This window comes from Rhinatrema bivittatum, chromosome 13, assembly GCF_901001135.1.
Source record: "Rhinatrema bivittatum chromosome 13, aRhiBiv1.1, whole genome shotgun sequence".
Lineage (NCBI taxonomy): Eukaryota > Metazoa > Chordata > Amphibia > Gymnophiona > Rhinatrematidae > Rhinatrema > Rhinatrema bivittatum.
Genome location: NC_042627.1, coordinates 45,330,101 through 45,344,346, shown reverse-complemented (window position 1 = coordinate 45,344,346; position 14,246 = coordinate 45,330,101). Strand labels below are relative to the sequence as shown.

Here is a 14,246-nt window from a genome sequence, read left to right as displayed (position 1 = left end):
AGGGAGGGGAAAGTGGGGGGAGGGCAAAGGAAAGTTCCCTCCGAGGCCGCTCCGAAATCGGAGCGGCCTCGGAGGGAACAGGCAGCGCGCGCTGGGCTCGGCGCGCGCAGGTTGCACAAATGTGCACCCCCTTGCGCGCGCCGACCCCGGATTTTATAAGATACGCGTGGCTACGCGCGTATCTTATAAATCCAGCGTACTTTTGTTCGCGCCTGCTGCGCGAACAAAAGTACGCGCTCGCGCAAGTTTTTAAAATCTGCCCCTTAGAGAATAGCCACTGCCATTAGCAATGGTAACATGGAATAGACTTAGTTTTTGGGTACTTGCCAGGTTCTTATGGCCTGGATTGGCCACTGTTGGAAACAGGATGCTGGGCTTGATGGACCCTTGGTCTGACCCAGTATGGCATTTTCTTATGTTCTTATGTTCTTATGACTTGACCAGAGCTGGCCAGTACTCCTTGATAAGAGATTGGTAGCATGTCTATGTATGGTATTGGTAGCATGTTTATGTATCTGGAGGTGACATAGTAAAGTTAGACTTTATTTGAATGTTCAGATGGGAAATGATGCATGGAGACAGTCCTCTCTATCCCCAGCTGAAATACATGCTGAAAAAGAAAAGCTCAATTACAATGAAATCACTGCATCTTGTTTGTGATATGACATCTGATTTGAAGAGTACCAGAGTCTAACACTGATAATTGGAAATAGCTTAGGGAAATATTCCAGACATTACAAACCAAAAATATGAAAATTCATTTAGTGGGTCAAGTAACGTAATAAGCACAAATGTCAAATGTTATTACCATATGCACGCACTATGACTATGCAAGTGTAAATCTAACTGTTGATTGCAAAGTTCCACCAAAGAATAATTTCCTGTATAGTAATTTTTTGCCTTTTTCAATGTTACTGAATGCTTGCAATAGAGATAATGTCCCTTTGTTACAAAGATTGATCTATTTGATTAGATTTCTTTTTTTTTAACCTTCTTGAGAAATCAAGTTAATTACTCTTAGTTAAAACAAACTATACACAATGCATATGTAAAGTCAGGGTTGTTTTTTGTTTGTTGAGATTGGCATAATAACAGGGGAACAAGAATATAAATTTACACAAATTAGTTTTGCTTATTTAATAGCACTTACAATAACATTGGTGTTTGAACTGATAAAATAAAGTAGGAATTATATTCCAAAGCAATACAACTGTATGGGGAAACAATATATAAGATGACCAGACATCTATTAATAATAGAAATTTATCCAACTCTCATTGGTTAATGGTGAAACAGCTTGGGTGCATACAGTACATATGAATCTAAATACTTCCTTCTTTACATAATAAAGACTGATTTTAAATGGCCAGAGTCTATTGCACAAAGTCTTAGAGTTTATTTATTTTATTTATTTATTTAGCCATTTTATATACTGTCAGTCCAAATGAAGATCACAACGGTTGTGAATCAAAAGAGCTGAAAAACTAGAAATAGCCTGAAAGTTCTAAAACAAATACAAAAAGGCAACACAAAGGCCTTTTGTTTCTAAAATGACTTTAAGACAGGAGTCATAACTGCAAATAGACACCTCAATGTTTATTATCATGTTCTTTTCTCTTCTGTTCATAATTGCAATTCACTTTTTTCCCTTTGATTATTTTGCCCTCCTGTGTCTGTGAGGATGTTACTGCATCTGACCACCATTTTCTTGCACTTCATTGGGTTGTATGAACAGTCAAGGGGTCCCTTCTGCTAAATTGAGCAGGCTTTGGAGTTTTTGACTGAGAAGCTGAAAAAGCCTGCAATTTCTGAAATAATGGACATAAATTCTGAAACAATTGAAATGATTATTTCAGAAATAGATTGGGCAATTCCTATACTGTATGATGTGTAAAATTTAAAATGACCAATGAAATTATTGAAGTGGGTTTTTTTTTCCAGCAAGGATCAGGATTATAAAGCATTTTGTATGTTTTATTGTGCAGTATTGGCCAATAATAACTTATAAATTTAGATGAATATGAATCAAATCAATCAAGATTTGGGATAGATGCACTAATTCAGATACAAAAAACCCAAGTTCCCTGTTTGAATAATACCTAAGAGACAGACAATGAAAATCCACAGTTGTTTCTCAAAAAGAGAAACATTGCTGACACCACAGCTGAAGAAGGGCACACAGGCAAATTGCCTAGTTGACTTAGTTGAGCCAATACTTACAGTACAATAAGAGGAGCGGAAGCATCTATGGGATACCAGGGATTTGGTTTGGCTGAGAATATTTTTTTTTAGATATTTATATTTTAGCATTTTGTGCACACAGGTTAAATATTTAAAAATGAATGAAGGCATGACTAAGAAACTGAACTTCATTTAGGAGTATATCAGGCGTTTATGCAAAATTCACATTGGTATTTAGGCCTTGCCCTTCACTTATTCTGAATCTGGTTAGTGTTTGAGCACAGAGGATTGGGACTATAAATTCCAGCTTGTACAGCATCATGTTAATGTCATGTTGACAAGTAAATTTGCTGCTCTAGGCACACAAATAACTTTAAAAAAAACCCCACTGTTAGAACACAGGCTGGGATTAGAACATTCTCCTTGCTATTACCAACAAGCATTATTCAGCTAAGAGAAATGTTGACGCAATGTATGCTTGCAGTCTGGAAGCAGAGCTACACAAGCTAAAAAAAAAAATGAACAAAACATGACAGGTAATAAATAGCTAAGAATGACATCAACTTTTACAAGGTCTACTGTCTCAAATCTCCCAGAGGAGACGTAAACCTTCACAGGCAGTGACTGTTCAACACCTCACTGATATTTCTTTTCCTTCTCTCACGATCTCTGTCACATATTGATTTTGTAACAAAAGTGTAGGAAGTATTTTTTTCACTCAGTGCACAATCAAGCTATGGAATATGTTGCCAGAGGATGTGGTCAAGGCAAATAACACAGTGGGATTCAAAAGAGGTTTGGACAAGTTCCTGAAGGAAAAGTCCATAAACAGTTATTAGCCAGGTAGACTTAGGACAGCCAGTGCCTATCCTTAGGAGTGATACAAAAAATAGATCAAGTGTTTGGGATCTGATCTATGCAAAGCCCTTGATTATGTGTGGATATGTGCATGCATGTGGGTACTAGAGAGGGAATAGAAAGAGGAATCGGCACAGACCCTTACCATTATCATTCTGTGTGCCCTACATTTTTCACAGGATGTAAAGCTGAGGATGATTACATTGAACTCTCAGAGTTGGTCAACTTATATTTTAGAGACTAAAATTCATTGTCCATATGAGTAAACCCAATTGTTAGTAAATACATTTAAAATATTGGAAAAGTAAACCACAACAGTGCCATCAGTTAAAGTTGCATGGGGATTTATGGCTAGAAGCCTTGCAGAAGTCAATGGATCCTTTGAGAGGTTCTGTAGTGGGCTATGGCAGCAGCCTATGCAATTTTACCTATCCTTCTCAACTAATATACTGCATGACAAAGAGGAAATAGGCATCTATATCGCCCCTATATGTTTTACATTTTTCAGAGTTTATGTGCATTTTGCATATTATTATTTTTCTAATTTTAAATAAATTTGAATTAATAAAATCCTTTTGTTAATACTGATTTAGGGGAAATCCTTAATTAATAAATCTGACAGTTCAAAGCTATATAGAGGCTCATTTGTGAAATATCTGCCTCAGTGTTGTTCCAGGGTAAGAACTGTGGCAGATGTATTCAATAACAACATCTCGTTATTTTCAAAGGGAAAAACACTGGCACAAAATTAATGTGATTTTTGTACCGTAGCAAAACTGGCTTAAACTTGGGAAAGGCAATTTTCAGAAGTGATTTATTTGGGTAAACAGGCTGTCTGAGAATTGCCTACGCTGTCCCCAGATAAAAGTACACCTGCAGATCAAGAGTGCACATACCATTACCCAGGGGCAAAGTAGCAGACTCTGAGGCAGGATTAGGGCGGGCGAGGCAGTGTTGTTACACAGCGAGTTGTTGTTTTGAATAGAAAAAAAAGGACTTCCGGGTGATGACATCACCAGCAAGGAAGCGGGGATATTGAGCTTCGTGGCCCCCCCTCCGGTATTCCCCTGCTGGACACCTTATTATGCGGCGTTTTGGTGGTAACTTACCGAGAGAGGTCATCTGAGGGCTCCAGGCTCCCCTCCGTGAAATTTGTGCCGTTTCGGAGGTCGCAGGAAGAAGGCAGAGACAAAATATGTTGCGGAGCGAAGGGATCGGGCTAAGATGGCGTCCGGGGCCGTGCCGTGCTCCCCACAGCCGTAGCGATGCACACTCAAATTAATTGATCCTGCTGGAATCTGCCCGCGATACTGCCTGGGAGACTCTGTGCTGCCTGAATGTGGGGTTTTTTGGAGCGGCTGACACTCGATTACTGCGGCGAGTGGAGAGCGGGCAGGGCCGGTAGAAGCATGGCCAAGATGGCGGCCGGCAACGTGAGTTTTTTCTTCATTGCTTGTTCAGGTGTTTTGCCGGAGAGGGCTACTCGCCGCGGTGGGCTCCTTGTGCGTGTTTGGGCCTCTTGTCCAGCTGGTCCCTCCGAATGATATTTTTGCCTCAAGGGAACTTATTCGAGAAACGGACTATTGCTGGATGAGAGACAGAGATATTTGTAAACGAAAGTGCACTTTGACCCTTCTGAATTGCTGTTTGCACGACGAATAAATATAAAATACAAGGCTATTTCAACCTTTGCCTCTCTCCGGGAGAGAATCATTGAAACATTGATATCTGTGGTGGGCAGTGCGAGGGGCAGAATTCGCATCCACGTAGCGACAGTGGCGTCAAACAAAGGGAACCTCTTCCTTGGATAATCCTCGTGGCTACATTGACTGTGACATATACATGAGGGAGAGGGGACATTCATTAGGGCGCTCCTGAATTCCTGCAATCATCTATTAGAGATGTGAATCGTGTGATCGATCATCTTAACGATCGATTTCGGCTGGGAGGGGGAGGGAATCGGATCGTCGCAGTTTGGGTTTTTTAAATATCGTGTAAATCGTGTAAATCGAAAACCGGCACACTAAAACATCCCTAAAACCCACCCCGACCCTTTAAAATAAATCCCCCACCCTCCCGAACCCCCTCAAAATGCCTTAAATTACCTGGGGTCCAGTGGGGGGGGGGGGAGGGCGGGAAAACCGGCACACTAAAACAACCCTAAAATCCACCCCGACCCTTTAAAATAAATCCCCCACCCTCCCGAACCCCCCCAAAATGCCTTAAATTACCTGGGGTCCAGAGGAAGGGTCCTGGTGTGATTTTTTACTCTCGGACCTCCGTGCGTTGCCGTATGGCTGGCGCCATTTTGCGCAAAATGGCGCCGGCTGTACAGCAACACGATTCGACTGCAGGAGGTCGTTCCGGACCCCCGCTGGACTTTTGGCAAGTCTTGTGGGGGTCAGGAGGCCCCCCCAAGCTGGCCAAAAGTCCCTGGGGGTCCAGCGGGGGTCCGGGAGTGATCTCCTACGCTCCTGACATCAGGGGACAAAAAAACAAAATGGCGCCGGCGCTACCTTTGACCTGTCGACAGGTCAAAGGTAGCGCCGGCGCCATTTCTACAACGCATGGAGGTCCGAGAGTAAAAGATCACACCGGGACCCTTCCTCTGGACCCCAGGTAATTTAAGGCATTTTGGGGGGGTTCGGGAGGGTGGGGGATTTATTTTAAAGGGTCGGGGTGGGTTTTAGGGTTGTTTTAGTGTGCCGGTTTTCCCGCCCTCCCCCTTCCCCTCCCACTTCCCCCGATTTACGATTTTTTAACGATAAATCGGGGGAATTGTTATTGTATCGCGGCTCTAACGATTTTTGACAATTTAAAATATATCTGATGATATTTTAAATCGTCAAAAAACGATTCACATCCCTATCATCTATATCAACTTTTGTGGGGGTCAACTTTTGCCTCGATCGGGTGTGGAAGCTATAGCGGCTATAAGGCGAACTGTGGGCCTACAGGGGCGACGTCACCCGGAGCGGATGCAGGTTTGGTGAGCTCTGTGAACCTTATTCTATAGCCCCACTGCTTTTTTTTTTTACATTCGCTGGTGTTCTCGACTTCTTGCGCACAGAGTAATGCTGAGTCTTGGGAACCTTTGTGGTGGGGGGGCGTGATATGCACCCGCGCCAGTCAAGATCCGTCACAGAGCGCCGCAGCTCGAAACCTAAAATGGCGTCCGGAACTGATCAACCCAAACAACTGGCGTCGGTGTCAGAGGATGCATTGCTCCTGATTTCCTCGCGGGTATCTGCAGCCCTGGATGATCGTTTACTTAAACTACAGTCTGCTATGGATGAAGTAAAGGCGGCGGTGGAGGGTCAGGCACGACGGCTGGATGGTGTGGAGCAGCGGGTTGGAGACCAGGAGGATTGCCTCGTGACCGCTGAAAGACAGGTTCAAGCACTTAAAGAGCAGCATGCGGTACTTCTTGAGCGACTTGAAGACCAGGAAAACAGGAGCCGCAGAAATAACCTAAAAATAGTGGGGATGCCTGAGACCGTTCGGGACCCTGACCTATACAAGTTCTTGGAGGATTGGCTGCCACAGCATTTGGGACTTTCAACTCTGGTGGGGCAGCTACGTTGTGAACGAGCACACAGAATGGGAAGACAACCGGAGCCCGGATACAGACCGCGCCCTGTGATGGCGAGAATTCTCAATTGGCAGCAAAAAATCCAGATAATGCGAGAATTTCGAAAGAAACCAACTGTGGAATATATGGGCTCCTGCATTCTACTTTTCAACGATTTCTCCGCCGCGGTGGCAGCGCAGCGCAAGGCCATGGCCCCAACTTGTACCGAGCTCCATAAGCACGGAATCACCTTTGCCTTGATGTATCCAGCCAAATTGCGGGTTCACCATGCAAATAAAACAGTGTTCTTCACCTCCAAGGAGGAGGCGTCACAATTTCTGGCACACCTCCCGCAAGATGAAAATACTTGAGGATGTAGTGGTTCCTTTTTCCTGGAGCAGGAAATGAGCTTATTCGCCATCGGTCTTTAAGTTTGCAGTTTAATGTTAGTACATGATTGATGGCGAGATGTGGTATTCTCCTGGTTTGTTCTGCCTCCTTGGGCTGAGGACACCTGACCGCCAGCGCTGGTGCTCTGGCATCGGTACGGCCCACATATACGTTATCTACTGGCACTGGACTGTGGGGCCGATATATGTTTCACTATGTTGACTTCTCAGAATTTTGTTTTGGTCCTGTTGACTACGATGTGGAGTGATCTGTAGTTAGGATCTGGGACCATTATGCCATTATGCTCGGGTTGATCACAGTTCATACCCTATTTGTGTGTAGTTACGGGTTTAATAAAATCTGCCTTTACATTGGTGGGATGTAGGCGGGGGAGGGGGGGGTCGGAGGGGGCCTAGGACACACCCTGCAAGCAGGGGGTGCCCGAGGCCTGTGCCTCTTCGAGCGATGTATGTGGAATTTTGGAGTATCTGGGTATGTGTGTGGTATGTCTGTGTATGGCTGTGGGGGAGGGGGGGTCTTGGGGGGAGGGGGGGGAGAGGGCTACGGGGAGTTGGTGCATTACAGTAACACTTGTTGCGGTAGAATTGGTTGTGGGCCCTGATGCTATGGTGCCAGTTGCATTTGATCCCGGTGGCTCAGGCTGGGGAGCCCCGGGTGCCCATGTGGTGGGCACCCGGGGCTTTTTTCTTCTTATGCTCCTCTGGTGAGTCGTTAGGGCCTCTCAAATTTTTTCAAGATGACTACAATTAAAATTACTTCACTTAATGTTGACGGGATTCACTCTCCCGTTAAACGGAAAAAGTTATTGCAGCTTTTCCGTCGATTAGGATCTCAAATAGTATTTTTGCAAGAGACTCACCTTACTGCCGGGGAACATGCTAAACTACAGAGAGAATGGGTGGGACAATGCTTTTCATCCTCTTATTCCTCCAGAAAGAGGGGAGTAGCTATTTTAATCCACAAGCAGGTGCCCTTTCAGGCGGAGAAGGTGTAGCACGATGTGGAGAGACGGTATGTTATAGTTCGGGACAATGCTGCCAGCAACAAGTGATTCTTTGCAATGTGTATGTGCCAAATGTATATTCACATGAATTCTATACTCATTTGACGGGGCTATTGGCCGAGCTCTCCTCTAATGCAGTGATTATGGGAGGGGATTTTAATATGGTGCCAAATAAAACGGAGGATTGTAAACCCTTGAAACCTATTGCACCTAATGATTGCCGAGTGGGCGCTAACTTTATTAGCCAAGAGTTGGGTCTTATGGATGTGTGGAGGGCTTTGCATTCTGGAGAACAAGATTATACTTTCTTTTCCCATCCTCATGGTTCTTACTCCCGCCTTGATTATTTTTTGCTCTCTGATTTCTTGTTTCCCAGGGTGACTACAGCCACTATCGGTACTATATCCATTTCTGACCATGCGCCAGTGTCGGTTGGCATCACCCTAGGAACCTCTCCTAAGCCACCATTCTCCTGGCGAATGCCCCCTGGACTTATGTTAGATAAACAGTTTCATCAATATCTACAGACTCAATGGGATGATTATGTGCGCCTTAATACACACCCTGAGACGTCACCCACTGTTTTGTGGGAGGCAGGCAAGGCCGTAATGCGGGGCGCAGTGATAGCTTATGTAGCAACCCAAAATAAGAAACGGAATGCGGCCGTCTTGCGCCTCACAGCAGAACTTAAAAACGCGCAAAGGCGTCATATGCAAACAATGACAGATGCTAGTAAGATGGAGGTTGTGCAAATAAGGGAAACTCTAAATACTCTTCTGTACCAGCGGGCCACCAAGTCCCTCAGATATTACCAATTGAAACTTTATAAACATGGTAATAGGCCAGGTAAATTGCTAGCCAGGCTGGTCCGAGCACGAAGACCGAAGTCTATTATTTCCAGTATTAAGGACAGTCAGGGACAACACCAATTTGTGCCTGAGGCAATTGCGGCTCGCTTTTTAGAATATTATAAGAGTCTCTATGGGGAGAAGCCTAGCCCATTGGAGGCGACGGCTAACTTCTTCAAAGACCTCCCCTGGCCGCGATTGAACTCATTGCAGTTAGAGGCGTTAAATGCCCTGGTTAAGGATTGTGAAGTACATGCCGTTATTCACACATTAAAAATTGGAAAGGCGGCGGGGCCTGATGGCCTGGGGCCTGAATTTTATAAAATTTTGAAGTTCCCCTTACTGCCAATTTTGACTTCATACTTTAATGATTTACTTAAAGATCGGTCTTTAAGCGACCTAGCGAACCAATCTACCATTGTGCTTCTCCCTAAACCGGGGAAGGATCCTTTTGAAGTAGGCTCTTATCGCCCTATTTCCCTGATAAATAGTGACTTAAAAATATTTGCAGCAGTGCTGGCGGCTCGGTTGGCCCTGATTCTCCCAACATTGATACATCCAGACCAGACAGGCCTCGTTAAGGGTAGACAGGGGGTGAAGAATGTCCGCCGACTAATAGCTGCTCTTAGTTTTCATCGCCAGACAGACGCATTAATTTTGAGTCTGGATGCTGAGAAAGCGTTCGACTCTCTCTCCTGGGGTTATTTGTTTTGGAGCTTGCGTCAATATGGCTTTGTAGGCAACATTGTCACCTGGCTGGAGGTGTTATATAGTAACCCTGGTGCACGCCTCCTTATTAATGGAGCGCTGACTGAGCCTTTCTCCTTACACTGTGGAGTGCGCCAGGGTTGCCCCCTGTCCCCATTGCTGTTTGTACTGGCCATTGAGCCGTTAGCTATTAAACTGCGCTTAGATCCCGAGTTTACCGGGCTGCGAATAGGGAGACATCAGTTGAAGTTGGCGATGTTTGCAGATGACATCCTGTTATTCGTGGGACGACCCAGAACTAGTGTACCTGTGATTATTAGGCATTTTTCTCTCTTTAAAGAAATTGCGGGCTTGACTATTAACTACGCTAAATCTGAAGCCTTGGCGCTCGTACCTGATACTGTTCGACAGTGGGGTGCGGGGTTTCCCTTTGCTTGGGCCCCGGATAAGTTAAAATATTTGGGGGTGTGGATACCAAGGAATCTATTGGCCCTTTATGCCCTCAATATTAAGCCCACCATGTCTGCTTTGGGGGCCCAGCTGAATGCTTGGCGTACCTTGCCGATATCTCTCTTTGGGCGTTGCGCCTTGATTAAGATGATACTGGTCCCCAAATTGCTGTATAAGCTTCACATGTTGCCCTGCTGGCTCACAAGGGCTGATGTCCTGTGGCTACAGCGCTCTTTTCAAAGGTTTTTGTGGGAGGGGGGGGGGAGGAGAGCTCGGCTGAACTACTCAGTGCTGGTACACTCTAAGGAAACTGGGGGATTGGGTATGCCAGACTTTCGCATGTATAACGCGTCTTGTCAACTCCGCTTTGTGGGGGAGTGGATCTTGGACCAATATTCATACTGTGAGGATAATTTGTTTATTAGTATGGTGGCTCCCTGGTCTCCAGTATACCTTGTTCAAGCTGACACAGTTACTTATAGCGCTCTGAAAATCCCTAAAGAGCTCCTGCAACCATGTCGGCAGGCGTGCCGTTGGCTGCGTCAGCAGGAGGGGCTCAAAGGTATGACATCATTGCTTATGCCGCTCATGGGAAACAAAAACTTTTTGCCCGGCCTGGATTGTTGGGCAGTTTTTCAAGATTGGCTTCAGAAAGGATTACCATTTATATTCCATTTTTATCTTTTGGATACCCCGACGATACGGGACTTCACTTCTCTGGCCCGGGAATACACGTTTCCCAATAGACATTTCTTCGCCTACCTACAGACCCGACATTATCTACAGTCGTTTAAGTGGACGGCGGAAGATTTTCGCAAGGAGTCCAGTTTTGCCCAACGTTTCTTTGATACAGCTTTTCATCAAAACTCTATCAAGGGCTGGAGTGTCGTGGGGCGGAAATGTCCGTAGCCTAGCCAGTTATTGGACGGAAGTCTGGGGGAGAACTATTTCTCATACCGACATCATTACCTGCTTTAGAACCTTATCTCACTCAATACCTGATCTCACCCTGAGGGAACTTCAATTTTGGATCTTGCACCATGTCATCTGTGATGATGTTTGTCGTTACCGTATGGGTTGCTTGACATCCCCCCAGTGTATTAAATGTAATGGCGCACTTGGCACACTGGCTCACAGGCTTTATCAGTGCCCGACTCTCCAGACATTCTGGGACGGTGTCCTTACCCACGTAGCCTGCTGTATAACTTCTACTCTTTCAAGGTCAGGCAGACTGCTATTGTTTGGGCTGCGAGGCAATATGTCGTTCTATACTGCGGCTGCTGATCGATTCGGTCACACTGGAATTTTGTTAGCTTGCCGGACGATACTGGCCTCTTGGATAGAGCCTACGACACAACCTACTATGCAAGCTTGGTATTATAGACTGGCGTCCACCATGCAACTGGAGCGTTTAGATGCTCTTTCAACAGGACGCACTTTGAACACCTCCTATGTGGCCTATTGGGCTGCTTGTTTTGCATTACTACCTTTGGATATACAAACTCAACTTTTAAATACTGGATATAATACCACATGGACCTGAACACGTCATCTATTTGAATAGTTGAGTGTTTGAATATTTAGCTCACTTGCTATTTGTTTATAATGCACCATTCCCCGGGGAAGGGGAGGGGGGCACTATAGGGGGGTGGTTTGGATGACTGCTTGTGTGTGACTGGGATGGATGGCAAGAGGGATGGGTAAATACATATTAGAAAATGGGGACGTATATGCAGTTGCAGCACATGCATTGTTTTTATTTGTTTTCTTCCAACTGTCTTATAATATGTCGATGTTTGGTGCCCGCTTCGGGCTAATATTGGTCATTTTGTCTTGCGGCGGTTGTAGTTGTGTTTATGCGTTCTCAATAAAAATGATTTTGAGAAAAAAAAAAAAGAAAAAAAATATCCTCTGCAAAAGCAGACGAAATCTCTGCAGGTACTTCTTCTCTAATCAATTTTTAAATTGATTTTGAGAACTGGTGTAAACTCTGCAGGTAAAAGGGCTCCCTTAATAAACGAACCCCCTATGCACCAATATGTATCTGGTGTTACAGTTTTGGCTGCAGTGCAACCACCTCACCACAAGGGGTCCCTCTAGTGCTGGCTTTCCGGACAGGCCCCGTCCATCTCCTCTGTCCACTCTATGCTCTGGGTGTGTCCTTATAACCCTGCCTGACAGTTGCCTCGGTGCTTCGGCATCGAGCTCACCTGGGCTCCCTGCTCTAGCCCTGCGCGGCCTTCGGGCCTTTCCTTGCCTAGCCCTGCGCGGCCTTCGGGCCTTTCCTTTCCTTTCCTTGCCCTGCGCGGCCTTCGGGCCTTTCCTTGCCTTGCCCTGCGCGGCCTTCGGGCCTTTTCCTTGCCTTGCCTTGTGTGGCCTACGGGCCTTCTGACCTGCCTTGCTCTGCTTACGGTGTGTGGCCTACGGGCCTTCTGTATATGTGTGGCCTACGGGCCTTCTGACCTGCCTTGCTCTGCTTACGGTGTGTGGCCTACGGGCCTTCTGTGTATGTGTGGCCTACGGGCCTTCTGACCTGCCTTGCTCTGCTTACGGTGTGTGTGTGGCCTACGGGCCTTCTGTGTGTGTGTGTGGCCTACGGGCCTTCTGTGTGTGCATGTGGCCTACGGGCCTTCTGACCTGCCTTGCTCTGCTTACGGTGTGTGTGTGGCCTACGGGCCTTCTGTGTGTGTGTGTGGCCTACGGGCCTTCTGTGTGTGCGTGTGGCCTACGGGCCTTCTGACCTGCCTTGCCCTGCTTACTGTGCCCTGACCCAGCCTGAACCTAGACACTGCTTTCTGCCGCCTGCCCTGACCCAGCCTAAACCTAGACACTGCTATCTGCCGCCTGCCCTGACCCAGCCTGAACCTAGACACTGCTATCTGCCGCCTGCCCTGACCCAGCCTGAACCTAGACACTGCTATCTGCCGCCTGCCCTGACCCAGCCTGAACCTAGACACTGCTATCTGCCGCCTGCCCTGACCCAGCCTGAACCTAGACACTGCTTTCTGCCGCCTGCCCTGACCCAGCCTGGACCCAGACCCTGTATCAGCCATTCTTGTCTCTCTCAATCTGGAGCCACCCTTCTGGGTGGTGTTCACGACTCCTGACCGGAGCCCAGTCGTAACAGTATGCCGAAGCCATTTACATTGGGAGAGACAGTAAGGACTCAGTATTCAGACGGTGAGTCTCCACGCTTTATTATCTGTACCATTTGTCAAACTCTGAATTATCCTACGTACCTGAACTGTTTAGCTTGTCAGCTCTCGGACCAGGAGCACTGGATTTGCAGCAACTGTCACAAAAGGAATGTGTCTGTATACCAAGAATGCCTTAATTGCAATTCTCCCAAACCAGGCTGGTGGAAGTGTCTCTGTCTTCCTTGTCTTTTGCCTCCAGGCAAACCCTGCCCCCGCTGCACAGCTAACGGGCCACCTTCTCCTCCGAAAGATTCAGCCAGAGCTATCACACTCTGCCCTGCTTCTGGCTCAGCTAGGAATGTTTTCACCCTGGACAGTTTACTAACAGAAGATTGTAGCATAACTTGTCACAAAACTTTTTACCAAAAAGCAGCTTATACTCCAAGAAAACCAAAAACTTACCTGGCCAAGAGAACTTCTAGGACTTCCGTTCTAGGAGAGCAAGCACAAAAACAGATGGAACTCATTAACCCGAGCAGGGCTCTGCTTCCCACAGCTGCTGAACAGCCTGTAACGAGCACCTTCGCTAGACGTCATAGAACTGCCTGTGCCTTCTCTAAAATGCTCCCCCAGAAACAAAATCAGGAGCTTCAGACTTTGGCTCGAGGTATCAAGCCCTTGGCAGTACAATCTGTGTCTTCCATGTACACTACTTCTAACCTTGCTGCTCTGCCATCTGAGCCTGCTTCATCACCCCAAGAGGGGGCCACGCCTGCTGCATCGCCCCGAGGAGGATCCAAGCCTGCTTCATCGCCCCGAGAGGGGTCCGAGCCTGCTTCATCGCCCCGAGAGGGGTCCGAACCTGCTTCATCGCCCCAAGAGGGGTCCGAACCTGCTACAATGCTCGGAGAGGGGTCCGAGCCTGTTTCATCGCCCCGAGAGGGGTCCGAGCCTGTTTCATCGCCCCGAGAGGGGTCCGAGCCTGCCTCATCGCCCCGAGAGGGGTCCGAGCCTGCCTCATCGCCCCGAGAGGGGTCCGAGCCTGTTTCATCGCCCCGAGAGGGGTCCGAGCCTGCTAC

The 14,246-nt window shown here is 46.8% G+C and overlaps 1 long non-coding RNA gene across 2 annotated transcripts in view; it reads right to left on the bottom strand.

Moving 5' to 3' along the window:
• LOC115075426 overlaps positions 1–13,690 on the bottom strand; it is a 48,966-nt gene extending 35,276 nt beyond the window's left edge. For both annotated transcript variants that reach the window (XR_003852502.1, XR_003852501.1), the window contains exon 1: positions 13,630–13,690. This is a non-coding gene — a long non-coding RNA (uncharacterized LOC115075426). The remainder of the gene's footprint in view (positions 1–13,629) is intronic.
• Between the last annotated feature and the right edge of the window lie 556 nt (positions 13,691–14,246).